The following is a 25485-nucleotide window of genomic DNA, read 5'->3' as shown; positions in this document are numbered from 1 at the left end:
TTCATAACTGTATTAAGTAGCGTATTAATATAATTCTCCCACAGGCCAGGACCCGCTCTGAACATTCTGCTGCAGACTGACAGACAGTAGCAAACACTTTCCATTATCTTACACCTGTTGAGGAAAAATCATTTTAAAGGTGCACTAACTTACTCATTTTTTTCTTCATTGAAAATGTTTACCCTTTAAGCATAAATTGTACTTTTGAAAAATAAATATGTTTAAAATCATGCACAGCACATTCACATGAGGTAAAGACTCCAGGCATATCAGCAGTATAATAAAAGCTGTTTTATTTTACATGGAGCTGGGCTGCCTCGTGAGGGTAAACCCACAGATTATACACTTTTGCTCATAGAATTAATTATTGGTGGTTGACTGTGAATACAACTAGATAGGTAAAGTTTGTCAAGACAAACTTTTATGGTGGCTTGCTAAAGCCTTGTCTGAAAGTTTAAACTAGTTTTAAAAGTTGTAAGTTTGATAGTTATATGGATATTACAGTAAAACTAACAGCCAGATAGCTAGATAAATAGTTAGACAGACTGTAATATGGATGGATGGATGGATGGACGGATGGACAGGCGTAAGGACGGATGGATAGACATAAAAACGTTTATCAGATTAAAGGCCTTTTGTGGGTTTGTTTACATTAGAATCTTTGATAGTTGGATTTTGAATTCACAAGTATTCAACTGGCCTATCTTAACATTCATCATTGTAAACCCTTATGAAAATTTGCCACAAACATGCCGCAAATTCGCCACTGGTAATTTTCACATGCATATGAGCTTTGCGGCAAACTTGCGACAAATTGTACATTGTTGCCAAAAGTTTGGCAGAGGTTCACCACTACCGCAAAGAGCTGCAAACTTCTGGCAAACATCTGTGGCGAATCAAAGGCTCATTTGCATGTGAAAATAATGAGCGTCAAATTTGCGGCTTGTTTCGATTTTTTTGTAAGGGTATTTTACCAATGAATATGTTTGATCGTCCACTGAGCGAAAACCGTAAGTCCGATCAGTTAGAAAAGACATAGCACGAAGTAAGAACAGTCTGAAGTTTGGTGGATATAGCTTGAAAGCTCTAGGTGGATTTAGTGTTTGAAATTTTTGTCTTGGTTTAGGGATCAAAAAAACTAAAAACAGTATAACAGTATGTTGGCACCGTCAAGCTAACATAGTAAAAAGAATGCTTTTGCATGATGCTGCATCCATGCTATTAGATTTCAGTCCAAGGCAACTGTTATTTCGTCAGCATAGAACGTACGTTTAAAGATACCTTATTCGAAAAAAATAATATATTACTTGGTTTCTTTTTTAAGTATACAGCTGAAGTCATATTTTTCCACCTCAAGCCCAGAGTTCTAGGGCTAGAGCCACCATAGATTTAAGAAAAGCTGATGTGTGTAAATTGTGGCACCACTTGCACCACCAAACAGAATTGCAAAAAATACTTGACATTCTCTTTGAAACATCCATTAAACATGTTGAATATAAGTTGAGGCCAAAACAAGTGTAAACATAGTGAATAATTGATAAAGACTGTAAGAGAATCTGACTTCTGCTTGAACCATGTGTTCAATAAAACTTCAATATAATGTGTGACAGTGTTGAACAGAAGTGAGAGACAAAGACAAATTCTACATTTTCTCAGAAAAAAGAGTGAAAGTTTTATAGCAAAAGTTCCTATTTTGAAGTAACTATTTGCACTGGGTGTAAATAGCACCTACCACACAGCACGGCTATTTGCACCCCAATAGTCTATTATAAACAGAACATTTTACAAAATGTACTTTAAAGTCGGCATGAAACAGACGTTGGGACCGACTTCCGTATTGTGAACTACTGTATTTCTGAGTGAAACAGCTCATCGAACACGAAAAAAAATGTAGGGCAGGGACTTGATTTTATCCATTGGATGTTGATTGTATTGTGAAAAGTGGGTGTTGCATACTAGACTTGAGGCAGATATGAATGCGAGTTTTCAGTCAACACACAGACACAAACACATACCCCTTCTACCGTGCTGTGATCTCAATACACTGATAATAGCAAATTGCAGTCTTTGCTTACGACGAGGCCCGTTGAGAAATGAGCAAGTAAAAGATCACAATGTTTCAACGTTTCAAATCACAATACACTAAATATAAAGGGAAGGAAATGCTCATGCGTACTGTACATCCCAAGATATCTGCATTTCAAATATGAATAAACTCCACAGGCATCTGAATCACGTTGTATGCAGTAGTGATCACCTCAGCAATTCAAGTGTGAAGTTTCTCGAACACAACCGCAAATTCGCCGTTATTCCTCCTTCTTCAAAATGTAAATTCAAGTCAGCTGGCCCGTAACCAAGGTAGTTTGACCAGAAGAGCAAGTTATGACATTTTGATTCAAGATTTTTTTTTTTTATAAAATAGCAAATATGCATAGATGAATCCTTCACAATAAGACCAGTAACATGCATTAATAAAATAAATAGGGTCAATTTTGATTTCATGCCGACTTTAAGTGTTGCTGCAGTGGCGTGGGGCGTAACTCTGGTGCAACTGTGCTTTTTTTTGTGTGGGCGACCCGGTTCGAATCCACCTTTTGTCCCACTCTTTTTCCCATCCTGTTTACTGTCTCCACTCTTAATATTTCCTTTAATGCTACTTATAATAATTGTGTTATTTGGTCATGGTAAAGGTCGGGGAGTTAAAAGAAGGGTTTGATTTGGGTGAGAGGCGGAGTTTCTCAATCACACACGTTTCCTTCCTTGTCCGGGGCGAGAGGGGTCATGAGAGGGCTTTCTCCCACAGCTCGGGTTAGGGTTAGGGTTAGTGTTAGATATTGCTCTTTTTTGAAAGCCTTTGAAATACAAAAATTAACCATGGTTTTTCTATATTAATATTGGAGTACCCATGTTTTTTTTTTTTGTTTTTTTGTGGAAACCATAGTTTTAATGAAATTAACCATGGTGTTACTACAGTAATATGGTGTTACTATAGTAACCATGTTTAATTTTGTGGCTACTACGAATTTCCTACAAAATGTCAAGGTGGTACTATGGTTACTTTAGTAAAACCATGGTAATTTTTTAGGGCTTGGTGTATCTTTTGGACTCTAAATGAACACAATAAACATGCTTCAGTGATGTCCCAATACTTTATGTAATTATTTAAATAGGGGTGTGAATAGCATCTACTATTATTGTACCAGGGTGCAAATAGCATCTGCCTTCTTTTTTTCTGTTTAAACCAATAAAATGTTATGGTGACACATGGGGACAAAAATAAATGGAGTAGAATTGGAACAATGGAAGAAAGTGGACTCTTTGAAAACATTACTTTTGCAGTTCTGTTTGGTGATGCGAGTTAAGCAGAAATGATGTACTTCACCTTGATTTTTCAGGACTCAAATGATACCAGAGTATGGGCCTGTCAAGTTTTGTACACTTCCATTTGAAGCAGAGGGGGTTGCCACAGAGCTACGAAACACTGCGTGAGCCATGCAACACAACAATATGTCACAAAACAAAAGAATCCCATTGGAAATTCCCCAAATGTGGCCTTAAAGCCACATACCAGATTCATTTAACATGCGAAGTCCCAGTTAAAAACAAGCCAGTGCTGCAGTTAACATGTCAGTGGCACTCTTGGATAAATCAAGACAACTCCGAGGCACGCAAACTGTCTGCGGCTTGTTGTGTTCTTCATGCACAATGCAAACCGAACCACTTGTAAACAATCACATGCATCAGCCTACACCCAGTGAAATGCTTTTTATGTGGCTTGGACAAGGGCTGCTTTCAGGACACTGGTTTATATCGTAACCAAGAAGAAAGCTCGCTGGTAGGTGACAGATTTATTCTAATATTGACTCACAAGCTGGCGAACAGTCTCTTGGAGTGAAGGCAAATAACGGAATTTCACACTTGTGTCACTGTAGATTCATCACAAATTGGTCAATAACTACATGTATGGCCTGTATGGGCCTTTGCATTCTAATATAAAACCACAAGTTTAAAATGCCACAGTTTGTAAGTTATATTTCTAAGCATTCTGACCTGAGTCAAGACACAACTGGGATGGCTGTACTGTGCTGAGTAAACTTTGAGTGCTACAAGAATAATATGTTCAGCACTGGATCACAGGCAATATTAGAGGAAGATTCTGTTATTGTTCACAATCAGGTACAGTACTGCAAAACATGAGTCAGTCAATGGATGTTTTTTTAAGACCGCAGCACTGAGATATTAAACAGGCTGTTTGTTCCACTGTTGGAAAATAACTGGTGTCAGTGTTGAAGAAATGAGTCAGACACTATGAGATTGAAAACACATGTTAAAAGCACATATGTTGCAAACACACAAAACACACACACACATATGTTGGTGCAGCTATCATTATGAGGACTCTCCATAGACATAATGATTTTTATACTGTACAAACTATAGATTCTATCCCCTAACCCTAACCCTAACCCTAAACCTAACCCTCACAAAAAACTTTCTGCATTTTTACATTTTCAATAAAACATTGTTTAGTATGTTTTTTAAATGATTTGAAATATGGGGACACTAGAAACATCCTCGTAAACCACTTAAACCTGCCCACACACACACACACACACACACACACACACACACACACACACACACACACACACACACACACACACATACACACACAATATGGGTGAATCTCATGAAACCTGACAAAAAATATCCAGGACATATTTTACCCCATAATCATAAGAAAGAAAAAAAGAATTTTGCTTAATGAAAATGAAGCTTGTCTTAGGACAATTAGAAATTTTGAACTGTAATAGTATTTTCATGACAAATAACCACATTGCCTCCTGATAGCAAATGTAAATCACCCAGATGTTTATTTGATGTGTGTGTTTACATCTGGAAGACATATATTTAGGTTGTTTGCTCATCTGCAATACGTCTATAAGACATTTTCTCTCCAATGTCAATAATTCAACAAATGTCTTTGAGAAGTTCATGATTTGGAATGTTTATAAATCTGATCCTTTTAAGATTTTTAGTAGATGTTAATTAGATTATGATGCTTTCCAAATAAAAAGATCTAAAACAGACATGTCGAAATTGTTCGTGTGCTATCTGTTTTATCAAGATAGCTTGATATTATATATGGTATAGCTGTTTTATATATGGTAACTAGTTTTATCAAGTCATAGTATTATGTAACATCACTAAATCAACCTACTGGTAAATACATTAGGTTACACCAACAAAATTCATTGTAAGAGTTCAATCAGGTACAACTAACTCCTTACAATTGCAGGGTACCAGGGTGCTCTGTGGGAATCAAACCCACACCCTTGAGTTTGCTAAGGCCATGTTCTAACAGTTGAGCTATAGGTTGAAACTGGTTAGCTCCAGAGCTATACAAACTTTAAAGCTGTATTGCAGCTTAGGCTTTTTAAACTTCTTTTCAGTCACTATGATAACAACATGATCTCACAGCAGTTTCTCACAATAACCAAAACAGGTTACTAAGGATGCAAATTGAGCCACCCAAATTTCCATCCCTTAGAAAACTCATCTGGCCCAAACCCAAAACCAATAAATCTGAGCTGAGGAAAAGAGAACAAACAGAACAATATAGTTGCTGAGAACCACCAACAGATATAGAGGACAACAAGCTTTCTTGTATTGAATTATGGCATTGAGACCACAGATGAAGTCCACTGAGAGAAACCGAGATGAGGCCCACTTGCCAGGACAGGAAGTACTTTCAATGCATGTCAACAACAAACGGAAGGAAATTCCGCATTGATCCAGAATTCACCCGCCTTGCCATGGACACGCATGGAGAAAAACACATCTCAGGCAAACGCCATTGTAGGCATCTTTTGCTATGTGGCAGTAAGGGCAATGCCACAAAATTCTTAGCAAGTACAGGAAATTACACTTGCAGGGAATGCAGACGTTCTCCAAAGCCCTTCAACCAGATGAGGTCCATATAGTCTGCACATAATAATGGCATTATTATAGCAACCTAATTGCTTTTTTGCATTTAGAGCATTGTGTCGACCAGAATCTGGTGAAACATTTAGCATGCCATGGCACCAGGCTCGTGGCATGTTAGCTGATGCTGGTCTGTGGTTTGATTTAATGACTGGTTATGACCAGGACCTGTTATTACTGTATCTGTATATGGTTACCATAAAGGCACTAATGTAAGAAAAACAGGATGAAAATGAACAATGATTGAAGAATGATTGCTAGCATCTGCTAGCTAAAAAACAAATGTCATGTTTATTCTGTAACAGCATGAATGCTCCAAACGAACATGAACAAAAACAACAGGATGCTACAATACAGGCCTACAATAAATCCACAAGAGTTAAACTGACATTGAACATATCAGTTCTCATCAGATGATATGGAAATTCAATTTGTTAGCAGTATGCTAAAAACATTAGCATTCCTAATCCTACTGTAGTCCTACTACAGACTTCTTGCCCTCACAAAAATCGAGAGTTCGTGGCAAATTTGCCATTGATAATTTCCACATGCAAATGAGCTTTGTGGAAGACTTGAGGCAAATTATCCATTGTTGCCAAAAGCTTGCAATCTTGCCAGAGGTTCACCAATAGCGGTGAAGAGCTGAAAACTTCTGGCAAACATTTGCGGCAAATCACAAGCTCATTTGCAAGTGAAAAAAACAAGCGGCAAACTTGTGGCAAATTTGCGGCAAGTTTAGGTTTTTTGTATGGGTTGCTACTTTAATCTGGTTTAGCTGGTCTCCCGCTAGACCAGTTGAATATCAGCTTATTCAGGCTGGGTGACCAGCTAAACAATATAAACCAGTTTGGCTAAGACCACCATAGGCTGGTCTGAGCTGTACTTTTTTCAGTAGGGCAGTCTCTCTTCCACATTTCCTGCCAAAAACTTGAAATAGTTGTTTGCAATCAACTCAGCTTTTGTTTCTAACTTGAAATTCCATTTATGTTGTCTTAATCATGACATTAATACATTAATTAATGCCGTGTAAACTATGACACATGATATAACCAAAGCAGGTATTATGAGTATATACTTCCTTGAAATGGTCAATATCTGCAATGAAAACACAATATGTCACACACAACTAATGCAGATCAGTTAAAAGTGTGTTAAAGTGCATTTTTGAAGGTAAAACCTTTTACATTACAGTCCGCATCATTGATTGGCTGGTGTCAATGTAAATAGTCGCCCTGCTCTCTCTCCCACTCTTTCTTTAAAATCATTATCCACTGTTTACAGTAATGCTTACATAAACCAAACTAGGTATGTATTAACTGTCTGGCCCTACATCCAGGACATCTTCCTTTCATTGACAGGTTGTTATCTAACAGCTTATTGGTGAGCTATGCTAGGGCTTAATAATTATTTGTTCCTGGCCACTCCGCCAGGGTCATTTGACCCTTTTTTCTCAAGCAGATTCCATAAAGCTAATCCTCTTGGTCAGAAGACATATGGGTCAACCGACGTAAATGATAATCAATTTGTTTATAAGCTGGGATGGGGGTTGGGTGTTACCTGGGGAGTTTCAATATGGCACAATATTGCTCTGTTCGAAAACCTAGTGAGCTGCCAACCTAGAAAAATAAGAAAAAATCCTGCACACTGCTGCTACTTGCAAACAGTTTACAATTAATACAATTAATTTCATTCCTGCAATATTTCTCAGGTATTTAAAAGCCAAGTATGAAAACACATCTGAGTTTCATAGTCATAGCATAACATTTAAAGGAAGTTCATCATTAAGACCCATTGAGGCTAACGTTTGGAGAGTGTAAATCCAAAATAACTCACTTCTCTGTAAAAAACCTCTAGGTGGTTCCTTAACCTTTTCATTACCAAAGAATAGAAATGTACTGTTTTATAGATACTGTTACATTGGGCTCAATTACCACATCTATATTTGCCATTAGGAATAGGGCTGAGTGGGCCTGGGTAGCTCAGTGGTAAAATACGCTGGCTACCATACCTGGAGTTTGCTAGTTCAAATCCCACGGCATGCTGAGTGACTCTAGCCAGGTCTGCTAAGCAACCAAATTGGCCTGGTTGCTAGGGGGGGTAGAGTCACATGGGGTAACCTCCTTGTGGTCACTATAATGTGGTTTGTTCTCGGTGGGGCGTGTGGTGAGTTGAGTGCGGATGCCGTGGTGGGTGGCGTTAAGCCTCCACATGTGCTATGTCTCCATGGCAATGCGCTCAACAAGCCATGTGATAAGATGTGTGGGTTGATGGTCTCAGATGCAGAGGCAACTGGGATACATCCTCCGCCACCTGGATTGAGGCGAATCACTACACGACCATGAGGACTTAAAAAGCGCACTGGGAATTGGGCATTCCAAATTGGGTGAAAAAAAGGGGAAAAAAATAGGGCTGAGCATGGTCTGATTAGATAATGGCTCTTTTTTCCCTTTTTTTTTTTTCACCCAATTTGGACCAAAATATCTTTTCAATTTGTAGCTATTTTAAACACAACTGGGTGTAGAAAAGTGTCTTCTAAGTCAGGATCGGATGCCAGCAAGCAGTGAGTTTTTAACTGTCCCCTTCACATAGAGTGTTGTAAAGAGACTGCCCTTACTCTTTTGGACCCACATATAAAGGAAGTGGACATGTTCTGCACTGCAATTTTATAACTATTTAAAAGCTTGGTCCCACTTTATATTAGGTGTCTTTAACTACTATGTACTAACATTAAAATACATACAGTACAATATACTTATTGTGTAACTACATGATTTGCAAAATTCTCACAAGATGTCACACATTTGCTGCTTTTGAGGTTGAAGTACAGCTAGGTTTAGAGGTAGGGTTTTGGTTTAGATTAGGGTTAGTGTACAGGGTTGGGTTATGGTTAGGGGTTAGGGCTAAGGGGTTATGGTTTAGGCCGGAGTAAGGGTTGGGGTAGGGTTAGGGTTGGGGTTGAGTTTACAATGTAACTACAGATGTAATTGAATGAAAGTACTAAATGTAAGTACAATGCAACAACACATATGTACATAATAAGTACTTTGTACCAAATGCTGAAGTACATAGTAGTAAAAGATACCTAATACAAAGTGGGTACAAAAGCTTTACAAATTCATGAACTACATTCAAATTGCCCCCCAAACAAACACACACAAATAATATACCTATACCACTTCAAGATTTTGAAACAATATAGGTTGACATTCTTGTTAAATAAAATATTTATAAAAAAAAAAAAAAATTCATTAAAATCATTTTCAAATCTTAAGTAATTGTACTTCAGGACATGTGAAGACATGTCTACTATAAATTCAGAAGGAGGATTTTTTTTTTTTTTTTTCTTCACAATCAGGTATTGATTTAAAGCCCGAAGCCCACATTCATGCAAAACGTTGGTATATAAACTGATGATGTAAAAAAGACATGTGTCAGGTAAATTATGCACATCAACAATTGCATTAATACGGTCAGTTGAATCACGGCAGTATGCCGGTAACAAATAAACGAATGGCTTGATAAAGTAGTCAAAATATTGTGAAAAAAGAGATAAGAGAGAATTGGTTTAGGCCACTATCGGGGCGGCCAGGTGGGTCGGCCAATCGTTTATTAATTTTTGGTAGAGTATACAAAAAATCAGGCCTAATCGGATGTCGGCAATAAAGAAAATCAAATGAATTCTGTGAAATATATCCCTTTTCCTTTGCATTGTTAAGAAATGCAAATATCTCACTTTGAAAAGTCAGGGATTAATTACTTCAGTGTTTATCCCACACACCTGATAATCTATCAGGTGTGTGGTGTTTTTATATATATATATATATATATATATATATATATATATAATTGCCCAAACAAGAAATGTCAACTTAGAATTGACTGTTTCATCCATTTTTTTGTGTGTATACATTTTATGGGCTTATTACAAGAGTATTATTTTGTTAGCTTAGGAAACATGCTAACGGCAAACTCTGTTGTAATCAACTATAAACGTTAGGGTCCGTTCACAAAGAACACATTCTAGCATTACATCTGCATTATTTTCTGAAATGCTAGTCTATGTACACATACGAGAGATAGACCATTGCGTCACATCCTTTGTAAGCTTTTAACATCTCACACTATAAGCGTTGAGTTTTTAAGACACTGTGTCAAGTTAAAAAAAAAATGTTGACACAGCGCATCAGTTAAACTCTAAATACAATGGACTAATCAGGTAAATCTGGGGGTGGGATAAGCACCTTGAGTGTACAGTATTAATTATGTTCATCAATATATGTATGGGAACTAATCTACCCATAAACATGCCTTCTGTTCAGTTTCAATGCACTTTGTTTAGCTCTTTCAATGCAAGAACGTAACATCTATGAACAGCCTTTTACACAAGTATGTGAATGCTAATGTAAATGCAACACAAACTTGTTATAATGTTTTGCCTTACAAAATATGTAAGTATAGATTCGTAATGCAACACAAGTATGCATCACAATCTCAGCCTTGCCACAAAGGGCGCTATAGTGAAGATTAGATTAAACAATCCACTGTTTCCATTCCACTATTTTTTCTCTTTCAGGTTAACTATTGTCATGGCGAGCAAAAGTTTGAAGAGAATATTGCTGTGCAAATTAAAATTGACTATAAAGCTATAAAAACAAAAATGACATCTAGCTATCTAAATTAAAACACAGTCAGTTTAATAGAACATATATTTGAAGAAAACTCTATTGTCCCCTTGAGTACTGGAGACTGTTACCACCACAGTAATGCAATAGTGCATACTGAATATGTTCAACAGGACTATGTGCTTACAATGCTTTGTTCAAGTATTCGTGCCTGGATACTTGCATGGAGTTATTTTTGGACCTGGACGAGTCTCTTAGGCGCTTCTTGTGTGGAACGCTATTTATGTGGTTTACTTCATGACTATTAACAGAATTGCTTTCTATGTACAGCGTGCCAAATCAGTCACTTATGAGGTTCCATGATGGTTTGGATTCTGCATTAGAAGATAGCTGCCTATGTAGACAGTAGACAACAAGGCAGCTTACTACGTTTTGGAACAGAGCTTTTATGACTCTAAGGTGTTTGGATGTGTCGTGGCATAGTCTGAAGGTTTAAATTAGGATAATACTCTGAGCGCCAGAAGCTTGCTATAAATACTATTTTCAACAAAAATATTGGTGAAATTTATTAAAAGTTCTTTATTATGTAGTTTTAGAAGGAGCTTGTAACATTGTCTGGAAGTCTTAAAAAATATAAAAAGATTTATTTTATAAGGCAAAATAACCAGGCTGTTAATGAGTGTAATAAGTGCAGTTAATGAGGACAAAAATATTCAAAGAAGGGGGTGTATCTTGGGAACAAATTAAGAAAGACTGACTGGCACTTAAGGGTGCATAACAATAACAGATCCATAAATAATCTTTTACGGCTTTCTATCACCATTAATGCACAACGTTGTGGTCTGATGCCCTTTATTGTTGAATGAGCAATTGAGCTGTTGTTTAATAGAGTTGTTGTTGAAAGCTGGAGACACAGGAATGTTGGTGTTTTGGCATCCCAACAGAAGGCCAAATGGTAGTTATCCAAAGCAGTAAGAGTTTTATAGAAATTATAGTGTAACCATCAATGGGTGAAATAATAAAACCAGCTAGATTTAGCTTGCATTGTGCACAATTTACTGCCACAATTCATTGCTAAGGTGTTCTGGGTGCTAGCCAGAGTGTCGCTTTTAAGGTTTCCAACTTTTCACGGTGCAAATATGGGATGCTTGAGCATTTTAAGAGGGACCACCTCGGACTGGGGGGTTGCCCCTTTGAGCATTTTGCTGCTATATGGGACACAAAGCTTTCAAAATGGGACAATCTGCCACCCATCCAGGGGTGAGGAGGGGTGGGTTCCCCTTTAATAGGTGTCCTGTACGGGCATCATCATTTCAGGCAAAATACAGGACGTCATGACTTATACGGACACAATAGGGGCCTGGGTAGCTCTGCAAGCTAAGACGCTGACTACCACCCCTGGAATCACGATTTCGAATCCAGGGTGTGCTGAGCGACTCCAGCCAGGCTTCCTAAGCAACCAATTTGGCCCGGGGTGGGTAGAGTCACGTGGGTTACTTTCCTCGTGGTTGCTAATAAGGTGGTTCTCGCTCTCAGTGGGGCGTGTGGTGAGTTGTGCGTGGATGCCGCTGTGAATAGCGTGAGCCTCCACACGCATTAGGTCTCTGTGGTAATGCACTAAGCAAGCCACATTATAAGATTTGCAGGCTGACAGTCTCAGAAGTGGAGGCAACTGAGATTCGTCCTCCATCACCCAGATGGAGGCGAGTCACTGCGCCACCACGAGGAATTAGAGCGCATTGGGAAGAATTAGGCATGCCAAAACTGGGGTGAAAAGGGGAGAAAATCCACATACACACACACACACACACACAAAAATAATAATACTGGACACAAAGCCTTTAATACGGGACATTTGCTGTCCATCCGGGGGAGGGGGGATGGGGTTCCCTCTCAAGCGTCTTGCTGCTAAAATACGAAATAAGAAAGTCACATGGGTTTGGAAAAACCTGACAGTGAGTAAATTATCACAGAATTTTTCATCTTTGGGTGAACTACCCCTTTAAGGTGTTAAGGCAATAAGCATCTATAAACAGCACCTGAATGGTTAATTCAGGTCCCCTTCTGAGACCCCCTCTGATCTATTTCAAACCATTTCAAGCAACAAAATCTGTTTGGCAATCATTTGTTACATACAGGTGCAACAGTCTGCCCTGCACACCAGTAACACCGTACCATGAATGTTTACCCATTGTTCACAAACACAATATGGGTCTAGGGACATATGTGAAAAAAAATCCCACAGGGAACAATTAATAATCATACGAACAATGCTTTTGCAAGATTAACACAACACAAAGGTTGAATTGAGGAGACCAGACCGGCACAGGTGGCACGATCGATTTTTTGACAAACATGTGGAAAAAAGCATTGGGATCATGCTGTACTGTGCTGTATTTCCTGCATTTCTGCTTATCTTACAGTGCCATGGCAAAAGAATAATGTTTAGGCTGAGTTTGCAGTCTGAATTGAATGTGAAGAGTGAGAAAGATTGGGTGCTGTGAAATACATTTACATTTATGTATTTGGCAGATGCTTTTATCCAAAGTGACTTACAGTGCCCTTATTACAGGGACAATCCCCCTGGAGCTAAGTGCCTTGCTCAAGGACACAATGATGGTGGCTGTGGGAATTTAACCAACAACCTTCTGCTTACCAGTTCAGTGCTTTAGTCCACTACACCACCACCACTCAACAAAATAATGAAATAACGAAATAATATCAATGCTGCCTTCGAGTGCACCAGGAAAGCTCCTACGTCCATGATGGGCATTCCTTATTACGAAATGTTACCCATTCAAGTTGTAAACAATATACAGAAGAAGCTTTAAAAAAAAAAAACACAATATCACTTATATGCACATCACCAATATCATTCATGAGCACGGAACTAATTACGATATTACCGACTCCACTTGAAGGTGCAAAAGACAATAAACCGACAATGTGTCTTTTCTTGCACATGACAAGAAACATACAGAGCCTGATCTCATGAAAATGATGTGACTTTGTCGACATATTTGCAAAATGATATTACTTCACATGTATTGCGGTAGTTTCAAGGTGAAATGTTCTTTGTATGTTAAATGTTCTACAAAATAGATAAGGTTTTTAAAGTTAATGCTCTATCAAATTTTAAATTAACAAAACCGACCTCCCTAACCTAAACATTAAACATAAACCTATAATAATCAAGCATTAAGGAACTGGAATCATTAAGTAGAAATGAAACCAGTATTGTTAAATTCCTTACAATTTCCATCCCTATGTGCAACATAAACGTAGATGTGTAGCACCAGGGCCAAGTGGCATGTCGGACTGTTATTGGATCTCTGACGCACGGCTTTGTTCAAGGTTACTAGAGGCATGCATTTTTCTCCCTGGCTCCAAGAGCAGAGCTTCTGCAATCTGTCACCATTACTTTTAAAGGGAAGCACAGCTGTCCATAGAGTCTAGCGAGAATTCGCAGGTGCCTGTATATCAGGCTCTGAGGACGTGGTCCCATTTCTAGCATAGTTTTGTCATTAAACAAACATTCACTCTATAAAACGTTCGGACAGATCGGTACAGCGTATATCTTAAATATTTGTTTCAAGCTGTAGAGCTCATTTCGTGTGCCACCTGTGACCGAAAAAGGGAAATGTATGGGTCACTCCTGCGGTACCTTTATAGTTGTTACTTTAAAAAAATGAATATGCTTGTTTTGTAATGTAAAGTAGTGAACTAGGCTTTCAGAAATATTCTCTGGTCAAGGTTAGGGTTGAGGACTGAGTGAGCTTACATGAAGGTGTCAACCTGAAGTTCATTTTGTACTTTTTAATTTTGTAAGTATACCGATTTCTATGATTTTATCAAACAGGGTGGAATGTTTACAATGAGACACACCAACTTATACCATAAAACATCACAGATAAAACAACATTAAATCCATTGGTAGCACTTACTGATGTTTTTGCTGTTGTCTTCCGACCAAAATAATGTCACTTCCTGAAGGATGACATAATTAATACTGTGTTCCAGATGAAGTCGGACAGGTGCGTAGATTCCGGGGGGAGGTCATCAAAAACAAGCAAGTACAACCCCCCATTATTTATACCATTATCAATGGAAAGGTAAAAGCTTTATGCTGCAACCCCCCAATGTTCAAGCCAAATCTATGCCCTTGAAGTCGGAGGTGGAAATACCAGTGCTAAAATTTCTGACTGCCAACCTCAATGCGCTCCAGTCAATCAAACGTCAAGGTCACATGTACACACCAAAAGATGACACCATGACTCATCAAGAACATTCCGTGTTCTCATGCCAATTATGGTAAAAACATAACATTCATGAACATAAAATGCTTGAATTATTTTATATTGTATGCTCACACATTACGTGCAGTCAAAAAGGTTGTTTTGTTGGGTTTTTTTATTTATTTATTTTTTTTATTTTTTATTTCACAAAACCTCTGCCTTATCAGAGACAGTTTAGCAGAGATAGACCACTGGTATTAAAAGTGAATGGGAGAAACTGGAACATCCAACAGCCAACGGATGTAACAAAGGAAGGAACTTCAGGCACTTCAAGGGTTTCTGTAGCTCATCTGGTAAAGCATAGTGTTAGTAATGCCAGGATTGTGGGTTTGATTCCCAGAGAACACTTTTAATATATATTTTACCTTGAAAGCTTAAGTCACTTTGGATTAAAGTGTCTGCCAAATGCATAAATGTAAAAGGAAGTTCCACCTTACAGGTAAGAGAGCCAATCACCTTTTATAAACAGACATGTCCTGTCAATCAACTCGAGAACAAACATGCGCATTAGCAGAACCAGCCTAAAAAAATAGATTTTTTTAGTGTGATCTGAGATAAAGCAGCACAATTTATGATACCACTGTTGTCAGATTTTTCTGCTGATCTGAAATATGAATATTTTTTTTATTGTTATCTTGACCAACCATTTTGGAGATTTCGGTCTTTCCCCATTCAAGTAGAAGCTGTAATTTTATGCTGCTTGTTTACAAAGAAAATGCCCAGGAGCATTCCAAAGATGGCCGCAGAGTGGACTGACTTGCCTTGAAAGTGACTTTGGCATTATGCTCCTTGGTCGTGCCACCTTGGAAAAGACTTCAAACGATGTTTCTTGCTGAGGTCTGGGTTGATCGATCTATACTGACTTCATAAGTTGTATGTCCGACTTCGAGCACAGTTTCAGTCATTATTTTCAAGTAGGAGATGGAAGAATATCAAGTTCCGTGTTGTCTCAAATGCACCATGAGGAACTGGCTTTTATTAGTTAAAATTACCAAAGACTAACAGGATATAAAGTAAAATTAAGGATATAGGACAAAACTATTTATTGATTACCAATTTAAAGAATATTCTCAAAAAACATGCTTTTTTTTTTTTAACATTTTTAATTGGAAAAAAGGAAAAAATGAAGAAACACCTGTAATATCTCTTAATAAATTTCCAGTTTTTCATTCCAGAAGTGCATAGCATGTTTGCAAAATTGGCAACATCTGTTCAAACCTACTGTAAGTAGTTAAATCATTTAAAATGCAATATTCACACAATTGCAATATTGTGATAAGAAAGCTAATTAATATGATTTCCAACATTTTATATAAAGTGAAACGTCCCAAAATGAATGCATTGTGTCCTGTATTGAAACGGCAAAATGCTAGAGCATCCCATATTTACATGATGAAAAATTTGAAACCCTACTTGGGGATAAGAAAATGTCAAACTAATTTGCACTGTAAATTTGGCCACAGTAAGTTCTCCTTCCTAAATTGGTCTGTGCTTACCAAAATTTAAATCACTTTATATTTTCGAGGGAAAATGCAACTTCTGAATTATGCTCATATATATATATATATATATATATATATATATATATATATATATATATATATATATATATATATTATTATTTTATTATTTTTTTTTATTTTGTGTGTGAACATGATTACTTCCAATTTTCCATGGGACCACCATCTCAGAGGCTGCTCACACAGTAGACTACTAGTAGAATGGTGATCACGATGGAACTGATGCAGAAATATGTTATGATTTGGGGGGGGGGGGTGTTCAGTAATTTCGCATAATGGAGACAAATTCAACATTAACATTTGGAATTAACGTGTCAATGTCCCAAGTGATCATGTTGGAAAATATTCTGCACAGCATTGATATGTGACTTTCACATTATTCATGGTCAGACTGAGTCAGCAGTCTCAGGAATAGAACTGTCCCCTGGCATCTAAAAAGCAAGGAAAATAACCAACAAAAAGAGACTCCTATTTTAATTGTGGTGACTTTATATGCCTTTATATGTAGGGAGGACACTTCAAACACACAATCAGATTTATTGGGAACAGAAAAATTACCGTAATATTATCTGAGCAATGTAAATAGCTCTGTTGTTTTTTATTCAAAGAGTGTAGCCTCTGAACAACAGTGCCAAACCTAAAACAGTCTGTAGGATGTCTAGGAAAGTCATCAAATAAGAATCATTGGCAAGCTTCACAAGTCTCTCCAGGCTCTTTTGGCAGTTTGTAATAAAGCTGTGGAAAGAAGCTGTTTTCAAATAGACTCTGTGTTGTAAATTCCTTTTGGGTATGAGCGCAAATATCCCCATTTGAGGAACAACAAAAATGCATCTGGTAAACTTCTGAGCACAGAAATCCTGGAAGCTACAACAGAAACTCACATCTCAGTGCCATCTTTCATCAAGATCTGTTCAAATAACTGGCCACCATAATAAATTGAATTGTGTTTGTCTGTTATGTCCTGTTTTAGGGAAAATGCAATCAAAGTCTCTAGATACAAAGGAGCAAAAAACCTCATGTTAAAAAATAAAATAAATAAATAAATAAAAATAAAATAAAAATTATAATTATTTAGACATTTACTATTGAAAATTTGTGGGAACAAAATTAAAACAGGGAGACCACAAAAGCAACTGTTGTCTGACACAGTAAAAATGTAAATACATTTTTAATTTACGAGAAGATAATTTGTTTACTACATTTCTTTGGACACAATACTGAAGACAAACACTGTCTGGAGGCTTTACTGGTTCCAAACTTTTATAGACATTTTATAGACATAATTATATTTAACAGATTATAAAAAATGGAGAACACATTGAGGCAGCTGAGACAAATTATTTGTCTTTAGAACTGTGTAAAAGTGATGGCTAATTGACTTCTGTTATCAATATGCTACAATTCAGGATGAGAAAATGAACCCAATGACCAAGCAATGCTTCTTATTAAATATAAAAACAACAACAATATTAAAAAATAAATCTACACTATTTTTGATTAAACACTAAGACTCTAGATTAACAAAATTCAGAAGTCATTTAGCAGACGCTTCTATTGAAAAACTTTTCCTTGTTTGTGCTGTCTAGAATGTTGGGTCTGTCTGGCTTTATGAAATGTTTGACATTCTCCATAATGCTTAAAAAAAAAAAAAAAGAAAAAAAAAAAAGAAAATGATCAGTTTAATTCAGGGTTTGTGGTCTGCACCGCATGTTTAGCACTCCACACAATCCAGCTTTTTTTTTTCTTTCTTACCTGTCCAGTGCAAGGTTGCACAACTGTTCAAATGGGAAGCACATTTAGCGCTTAAGCACTTTTGGGATAAACCACTGAACGTCTTAAGGGAGACGTAAGAGCAGTCTTCCAGTCTTCTTACCTGTACGAAGTGGCCATTTATCACAAAACCATACAGGAAAAGACTCGGGGTTCTGCTGGGCCCCCTGTCTGTCCAGGGCCCTTAGAATCTTCCTTTAGAAATATAAATGAAGAAGAGATTAATATATCTGTTATGGTTGCTTTTTTCACTTTTAATTTATGTTGAAATTACCAAGTAAAAAACAACAACAAAAAAAAAAGAATCCTTCTGAGAATCAAACAAGCAAACTTCCAGTTATTGCTCTTAGCTTTAGCTGCCTCAACCCATTCCTTTAGTCAAAAATAACATGTGGCAATAAATCTGGGGCTTGTTCTAACAGCAGATCAACATTTACATTTGGCAGACACTTCTATCCAAAGCAACTTACAGTGCCCTGATTACAGGGACAATCCCCCTGGAGCAACCTAGAGTTAAGTGCCTTGCTTAAGGACACAATGGTGGTGGCTGTGGGGATTGAACCAACAACCTTCCACTTATCAGTTCAGTGCTTTAGTCGACTACACCACCACCACTCGGACAGCCAATACATAGTTGCAGAATGTGCATAAGTTTCCTAACTGGATGGCTTCAGGAGAACTTTCAAGGTAAGGTGTGGCTACAACTGCTTGGTTTAATACAAATTTGAATGGTGCGCACCTCCACACCTTATGACTCCATTTTATTTTGAATTTGCATATGAATAGTTCTGAATTCATCACAGATATTCCCTGTCAGAACTACTAAACAAAAATGGCCCAGTCTGTCAAAAAACAGGAAAACTTCAGTGCTCAGGGCAATTGCAAAAAATGGTAGTAAAATAGGTTGCAAATGCCATTTCATGTTGACTTTTAATTATACTCTATTCATGCTGTAATGTATCATGCCACCAATAATGTAAATTGCCATACCAGTGCAAATCTGTTTCTACCTTAGGATATACCATAATCATATTTTTACTAGCTTAAGGAAGAAATTGGCATTGGGCATGTCTAGGGAAAAATATCTTTATTTGCATGTTTGACTGGTATAATAACATACAGTCCATGTGTGTATGATTAGCACTGCTATTTACTGCTATTTCTGGGCGCTCTGGCCACTCTAAGATTAGAGCTGAAACATGTACCTAGAAGCACAGGCCCCTGATTTCATGTCCCTCACAAATTCAACTAAGCCATTTTCAAGAAACAGCTTTTCATGTTAGTTATTATAAAAAATAAATAAATAAAAAATAAAAATAAAATAAAAACAATCCTGAAGGTTGTATTGTACGGTCAGCCAGTCATTATCCAGACTGATCACACTGTGAATTCGGTGACAGGAGGCAGAAGGTTTTTCTGCTGAAATCGATCACTGCTTACCAAAATTTGAATTACTGCCCCCAGTGGCCAAAGCTGGAAATGTTGCTGAATGTAAAGGCACATGTGAGCTCTAGTTTCCGGTGAAGGGAACACAGTAGCTGGTTTTTTTTCTTTGTTTATACTGTAATTTCTATTGAAACAGGAAGCTGGGACAAGACATATCGAAGGGATTGTCCCATTTGTTACATCACAGCCATGAACCATAATTTGCTATTTGCTAGTCCACCGCAGGTGGTATTAGGAGAAGGGACATTCTCCTTCTGTCTGCTCTAGATCACACAGTGAATTCGGCGACAAGAGGTCAAAAGTTGATAAGGATATAGCTGCAGGCCGAGCTCCAAAAAGGAGCGGAAACTCCAAATCGTGGGAAAAGACATACAGAGACCCTAACCCAACACTCACCCAAACCCTAACCATGGGTGGACGAACCACCCCCTTTTGGAGTGGGCCCAACTGCAATCTTTTTGAGTTTCCGGCCCCATTTTGAGATCTCCAGGCTGCAGCAATACCTACTTGCAAAAGTTCTGTTTGTCTGCGCATACTGAAATTATAAACACTGCCCCTAGTGGCGGAAGCTGGATGTGTTGTCGAGATGACATGTCCACAGGGTGGTGCCAAAAGTGAGTTGTATTTTTTGTTGTAATTGATGTAATAAAAACATTCAGTGGAGAAAAATGTAATTTTAAAGCAAAAGTGTAACCTCTGAATGGCACTGACTATTTTTTATGTGAACACGCAGAGCACAAAAACCATACATGCAATGTATGCAACACATGGGGCGCCATGTAAGGCACCGGCGGTTCACTAAAGCGGGCACAGTTGGATCACCAACCCCCCACCGCACACATACTCGAAAATGGGTAGTTGCACCCCTGTGAATACTATGTTTATGTTAACACAATGACTTCCCGGTTTTCAAGATGTCTGGTGGGGATGGCGATTATCAATAATTCAGCAAAATGGGGTGAACGTTCAGAAGCAGCATGCAATGTTCCATGTAATCATGTTGTTTACACAAATCTGTGTAGTGCAACATGAATCATCAATATGTTGAATCAATATGTTTTACTGGAAGTAAAAGACTGTACATGTTCTATGCATATCTCTGCAAAAGGATATTTTTGCAAAAAATAAATAAAAAATACAAAACACCAAATTTGATTTCATATGGTCTTTAAACAGTATATGAAAAATATTATACAAAGCCTTCATCTTTTTTTATATGGAACCCCTTTTGGTGTTTCTAAGCATTCACCTGCGGGTCACTCATTATGAATTGTTTCAGGTTCAGCTGACTGCATGCACATGTAGAGATCACATGGAGCTGTTCCAGTGTGCAGTGGTTATGTAATAAGTTCAAAGCCCAGGAAAATGAAACTTAGGGCAAGAGCAGAGGAATGTGTAATTATTAGGGTTAATGATGTGGCATTTATTTTTTGTGTCCAAATCTATTGATTATTCGAAACATTATATTTTAAAATATTTTTGAAAATAATGATTAAAATGTCTGTGATGAGATCACATGTATTCAAAGCTTAAGGAAAATTAGTTTTTAATTTTTCACTTGATGGTTTCACCATGCAACATTAGTTCAATCAAAACATTTGAAAATAATATATTGAAACTAATGCATTCAAACATGTCAAAACCAATGAGAATACAGAGACTGCACTACTGAGATGTGTTTTAGATTCGCACACAACCACTGGCCTGATGCTACAATAACAATACCATTTTGGGTTAAAGATACATTTGTACATTCTTCATCTGGTCAGAAATGTCCAGTTCCAAAAACAGCTATATTTGGTTTTATGCATCTTCCAGGGGGTTATTTTTAAACAGTGGGAAAAGCTAGGCTATCCTCATTTAGAAGCCTGCATCCCTGTTTCACTAATGGAAAAGAAAATTATATTTTATTACGGAACTGATAGGTCATGCTCTCATTTAATATGTGTGAGACCATTTTTAGCCTATAATCAAAATGTGAATCTTAAATGTATTAATGGACAAGTAACAAGTTACTGTATAGTATACTGTACATTACAAAGCAGATGAAATGCCTCAATCATTACAGCCACAGAGCCTGCAGAACGGCTGCCTTGATAGTTCAGCAAGTAAAATGACTGCGACTCCCAATGGTGCCAAAGATTTATGGGTTGCATGTAACATTGGCTCTCTCTGCTGGTCAAATTTGATTATAGCAAAGCCTGGGGACTGTGCATAGTGCAGGAAACATTCATCTTTTTGTGCTCAAAGGCTCTGAGATCTTCAGATGTCGTTATGCTGCAAAAGTACTTTGATAAGAATTTTAATAATAACTTATCTGAGATCTTAACTGTAATCTTGTCTGAACTATCTACATTTTCTGCTGGGGATCAATAAAACAATGTATGGGGACAATTTGCAGTGGGATCGAACAAAAACAAGATATTTTTGGGAGTGATACAGTTGTCACAGACAACCTACATGGTATGGAACGTCAAACCTGCAATTATTAAATAAACAAATGCAGTGATAAAAATTCGAATTAAAACCTCATTAACCATTTCATTTCCACTGTAAAATATGTGCAAAAATTAAATGATTCAGTTTTCATTTTGAAAATACATTCTTTTTGTCTGTGATGCTTGTCTTCTAGACGAAGAATTTTAAGAGTGGTGAGCTGAAGAACACTGTATTCAACCTGTTTCTGACATTCAGAGAAACACCACAGTGGGATGAGTTCTGCAAATAGTCTATTCAGATAAGTGGTTGTGGCAGACAAGCCTCTTGTTCGGTAGGGAAAGGAGGAAGCAGGAACCCGTTTAACAATCAACAAGAGTTTAATTACAACATAAAATGCAGAACTAAAACACAACGACACATTGATGAACACACAGCGGTCGTGTGCGTCTCTCTCTCTCTGGCGTCCCCGGCTCCTCCTTTATCTCTCTCCTGCTGATTGGGCAACTCAGCGCCGGGCGTGCATCCTCATGGCCCGGCCACGCCCTCCTCCTCATCACAGTGGTTTTCAGTGGTCTATTTATAAATCATTACAATGAATATGTTAATACAATCAAAGTATTAGTGTTTTTTAATTACAAAGAAAGAAATAAGAAAATACATATTCTGTGGTGTTTTGGAGTTTTAGAAATTGCTATCATTTATTCTAACATATTCTGTATATTAATAATAATAAAATATGTAATTATATCAAAATTTGTTTTGGATTATGGTGTAATAAAAGCTGATTGATCATTTATTTTGCTCTCCCGTATGTTTTAGTTGCTATACTTGTTAAACATTAAATATTACAATTAAGACAAGGACTGTGGAGGCGAGGACATGGCCGAGTGTTCGTCTGGGGAGAGAGGAAGCGGTAAGGGTTTTCACCTGAGATGAATTGCTGATAATTGTGATTTCTATGTTCACAGTAAGAGGCGGGGAGATAAAAGGCTGCCCAAAACCCCAGAGAGGGATAGAGAGCCGAGCCTGCACGTGTGTGTGTGTCCGTGCAGCCCATGATGTCGAGTGTGACATTTTCTTTAAGTTGTGAAAATAAAATACCTTTTGATTTGGATTTGTTGCCTCCCGCTTCCTCCTTTCCCTCCTCCATGTTACATTGGTGCTGAAATCCGGGATTTAGAGGAAGAGGATACGCTATCATGGAGTCGTCACCACTGGAAGAAGTCTTCCAGCCCCTTGCCAGCATCCACCAAGGCCAGCAACAGGCCCTATTGGAACTCAGAAGAGAGCAGCAGCAGTGCTTTGAGGTGCTCTTTTGGGCCTAGGAAGAAGATCGGCAGGTGCTGTAGAGCTTGGTTTCCCAGGAGGGGAACAGTCACCCCCACGTGTTGCTTACCAAGATGGGCACCCTAGATGACCCAGAAGCACACCTGGAGCTCTTTGAGCATACAGCTGAAGCGCTAAAGTGGCCAAAGGGCCAGTGGGAGGTGCATCTACCACTGCTGACCAGGGAAGCCCATATCGTGGCACAACAGCTTCTGGTCGCCAACTTCCTGGACTAATCAGTGCTGAAGAAGACAATCTTGCAATGGGTACGTTGTAGCCTGGAAGATCATTGCCAGCATTTCCGCTCCTTAACACTGAGTTAGGTCGGCTTCCCGTTTGCCTTCACCCAGCAGCTCCACAACGCCTACCACCGGTGGGTGCGGGCCAAGGAGGAACATCTGGCAGCGTATCCAGGTGCAGGTGTGCCCCTGCCTTTCCTTCCACTAATGTCACCTTCCCTGTCACCCCCATCCCACCCCCTTTCCTTCCGTCCTGTTCCATTTCCCCAAGACTGGCCTCTCGGGCTTGGGGGTCTACTGATCCACCTAACCCTGTCTCTCTCCACTCTTCATTCCAGGTGAAGGAGTCCGTGGCCACGAGTATGGGCGGGAGGCTTGAGCCGGTCTGCTGGAGTTACTGGGAGCCGGGTCATGGCACGAGCAGTGCACCCCACAGACTGCCTCCGATCGAGCAGGGACATACCAAATACCCGTGAGTATTGAGGGGGGTACATACCAAGCCTTTGTGGATTCTGGTTGTAATCAAACCTCCATCTTGGTTCAAAACGGGGCATCGGATGCAAATAATTGGATAAAGGGGAGGTGTGTGCACAGGGATATTCATGATTATCCTAAAGTGACCGTCGCCGTAATATTCAGGGGACAAAAGCATAATATTGAGGCAGTGGTTAGTCCTCGCCTCACCCATCCACTAATTTTGGGGATTCAGAAAGAAATCCTCACTGATCAGGGCACAGCTTTTATGTCATGTTTACTATGCGAGCTGTACGAACTATTGGGTATTAAATCGATTCGGACAAGCGTGTACCATCCCGAAACGGATAGCTTGGTCGAACAATTTAATAAGACCTTAAAGAATATGATGCGTAAGTTCGTACACAAAGATGCTCAGAACTGGGATAAGTGGCTCAAACCACTGTTATTTACTGTGCAAGAGGTCCCGTAAGCCTCCACAGGGTTTTCCCCATTTGAATTGTTATATGGGCGTAAGCCCCGATGCCGTGTTAGATGTAATGAAGGAAAACTGGGAGGAGAGCTCACAGAGCAAAAATGAAATTCAATACGTTCTTGATCTGAGAGCAAAACTCCACACACTGGGATGACTATAACAGGAGAATTTGCTACAGGCGCAAAAACATCAGTCCCGGCTGCATAACATTATTCAGACGTCACCAGCTGACTGATCTCACTAAAAAGGGAGCTCCAGACCCGGTCCAGTGGACGGAGCCGTGCCAACAAACATTCACGCAGGTAAAAGCTGCACTTTGTGGTGGGCCACTTCTGCATTCTCCCTTTTGTTTTGCAGACAGACACATCGGACAGGGGGCTGGGTGCAGTATTGTGCCAAGTGGTGGAGGGGGAGGAGCGTCTGGTTCTGTACATTAGTTGGAAGCTCTCTATGCCATCTAGTGGGCGGTCCTCACTCTCCGCTACTATTTGCTGGGATGGGCATTCACCCTCTGTTAGGACAATGCCCTGCTCCAATGGCTCCACCGCATGAAGGATGCCAATGCCAGGATCACCCATTAGTATCTGGCACTCCAGCCGTTTATGTTTGAGGTGGTCCATAGGCCGAGGGCGCAGATGGCTGTCGAGGACTTCCGCTCTAGAGGCAGGCTGCGCTGTTCCCCCGAACTGAGTTCGTCTGGGGAGAGAGGAAGCGGTAAGTGTTTTCACCTGAGATGAATTGCTGATAATTGTGATTTCTATGTTCACAGTGAGAAGCGGGGAGATAAAAGGCTGCCCAAAACCTCAGAGAGGGAAAAAGAGCTGAGCCTGCACGTGTGTGCAGTTCCTGCAGCCCGCAGTGTTGAGTGTGACATTTTCTTTAAGTTGTGAAAAT

The 25485-nt window shown here is 38.8% G+C and overlaps 1 long non-coding RNA gene across 1 annotated transcript in view; it reads left to right on the top strand.

Annotated features, from left to right (window-relative positions):
* Positions 1 to 4364, top strand: part of LOC127438215 (uncharacterized) — a 70518-nt gene extending 66154 nt beyond the window's left edge. Inside the window, exons 5-6 of the long non-coding RNA XR_007896680.1 lie at positions 45 to 139; positions 3396 to 4364. This is a non-coding gene — a long non-coding RNA (uncharacterized LOC127438215). The remainder of the gene's footprint in view (positions 1 to 44; positions 140 to 3395) is intronic.
* Positions 4365 to 25485: the final 21121 nt, after the last annotated feature.

Source organism: Myxocyprinus asiaticus, chromosome 49 (assembly GCF_019703515.2).
Source record: "Myxocyprinus asiaticus isolate MX2 ecotype Aquarium Trade chromosome 49, UBuf_Myxa_2, whole genome shotgun sequence".
Classification (NCBI taxonomy): domain Eukaryota; kingdom Metazoa; phylum Chordata; class Actinopteri; order Cypriniformes; family Catostomidae; genus Myxocyprinus; species Myxocyprinus asiaticus.
This window is presented reverse-complemented; position numbering and strand designations above follow the sequence as displayed.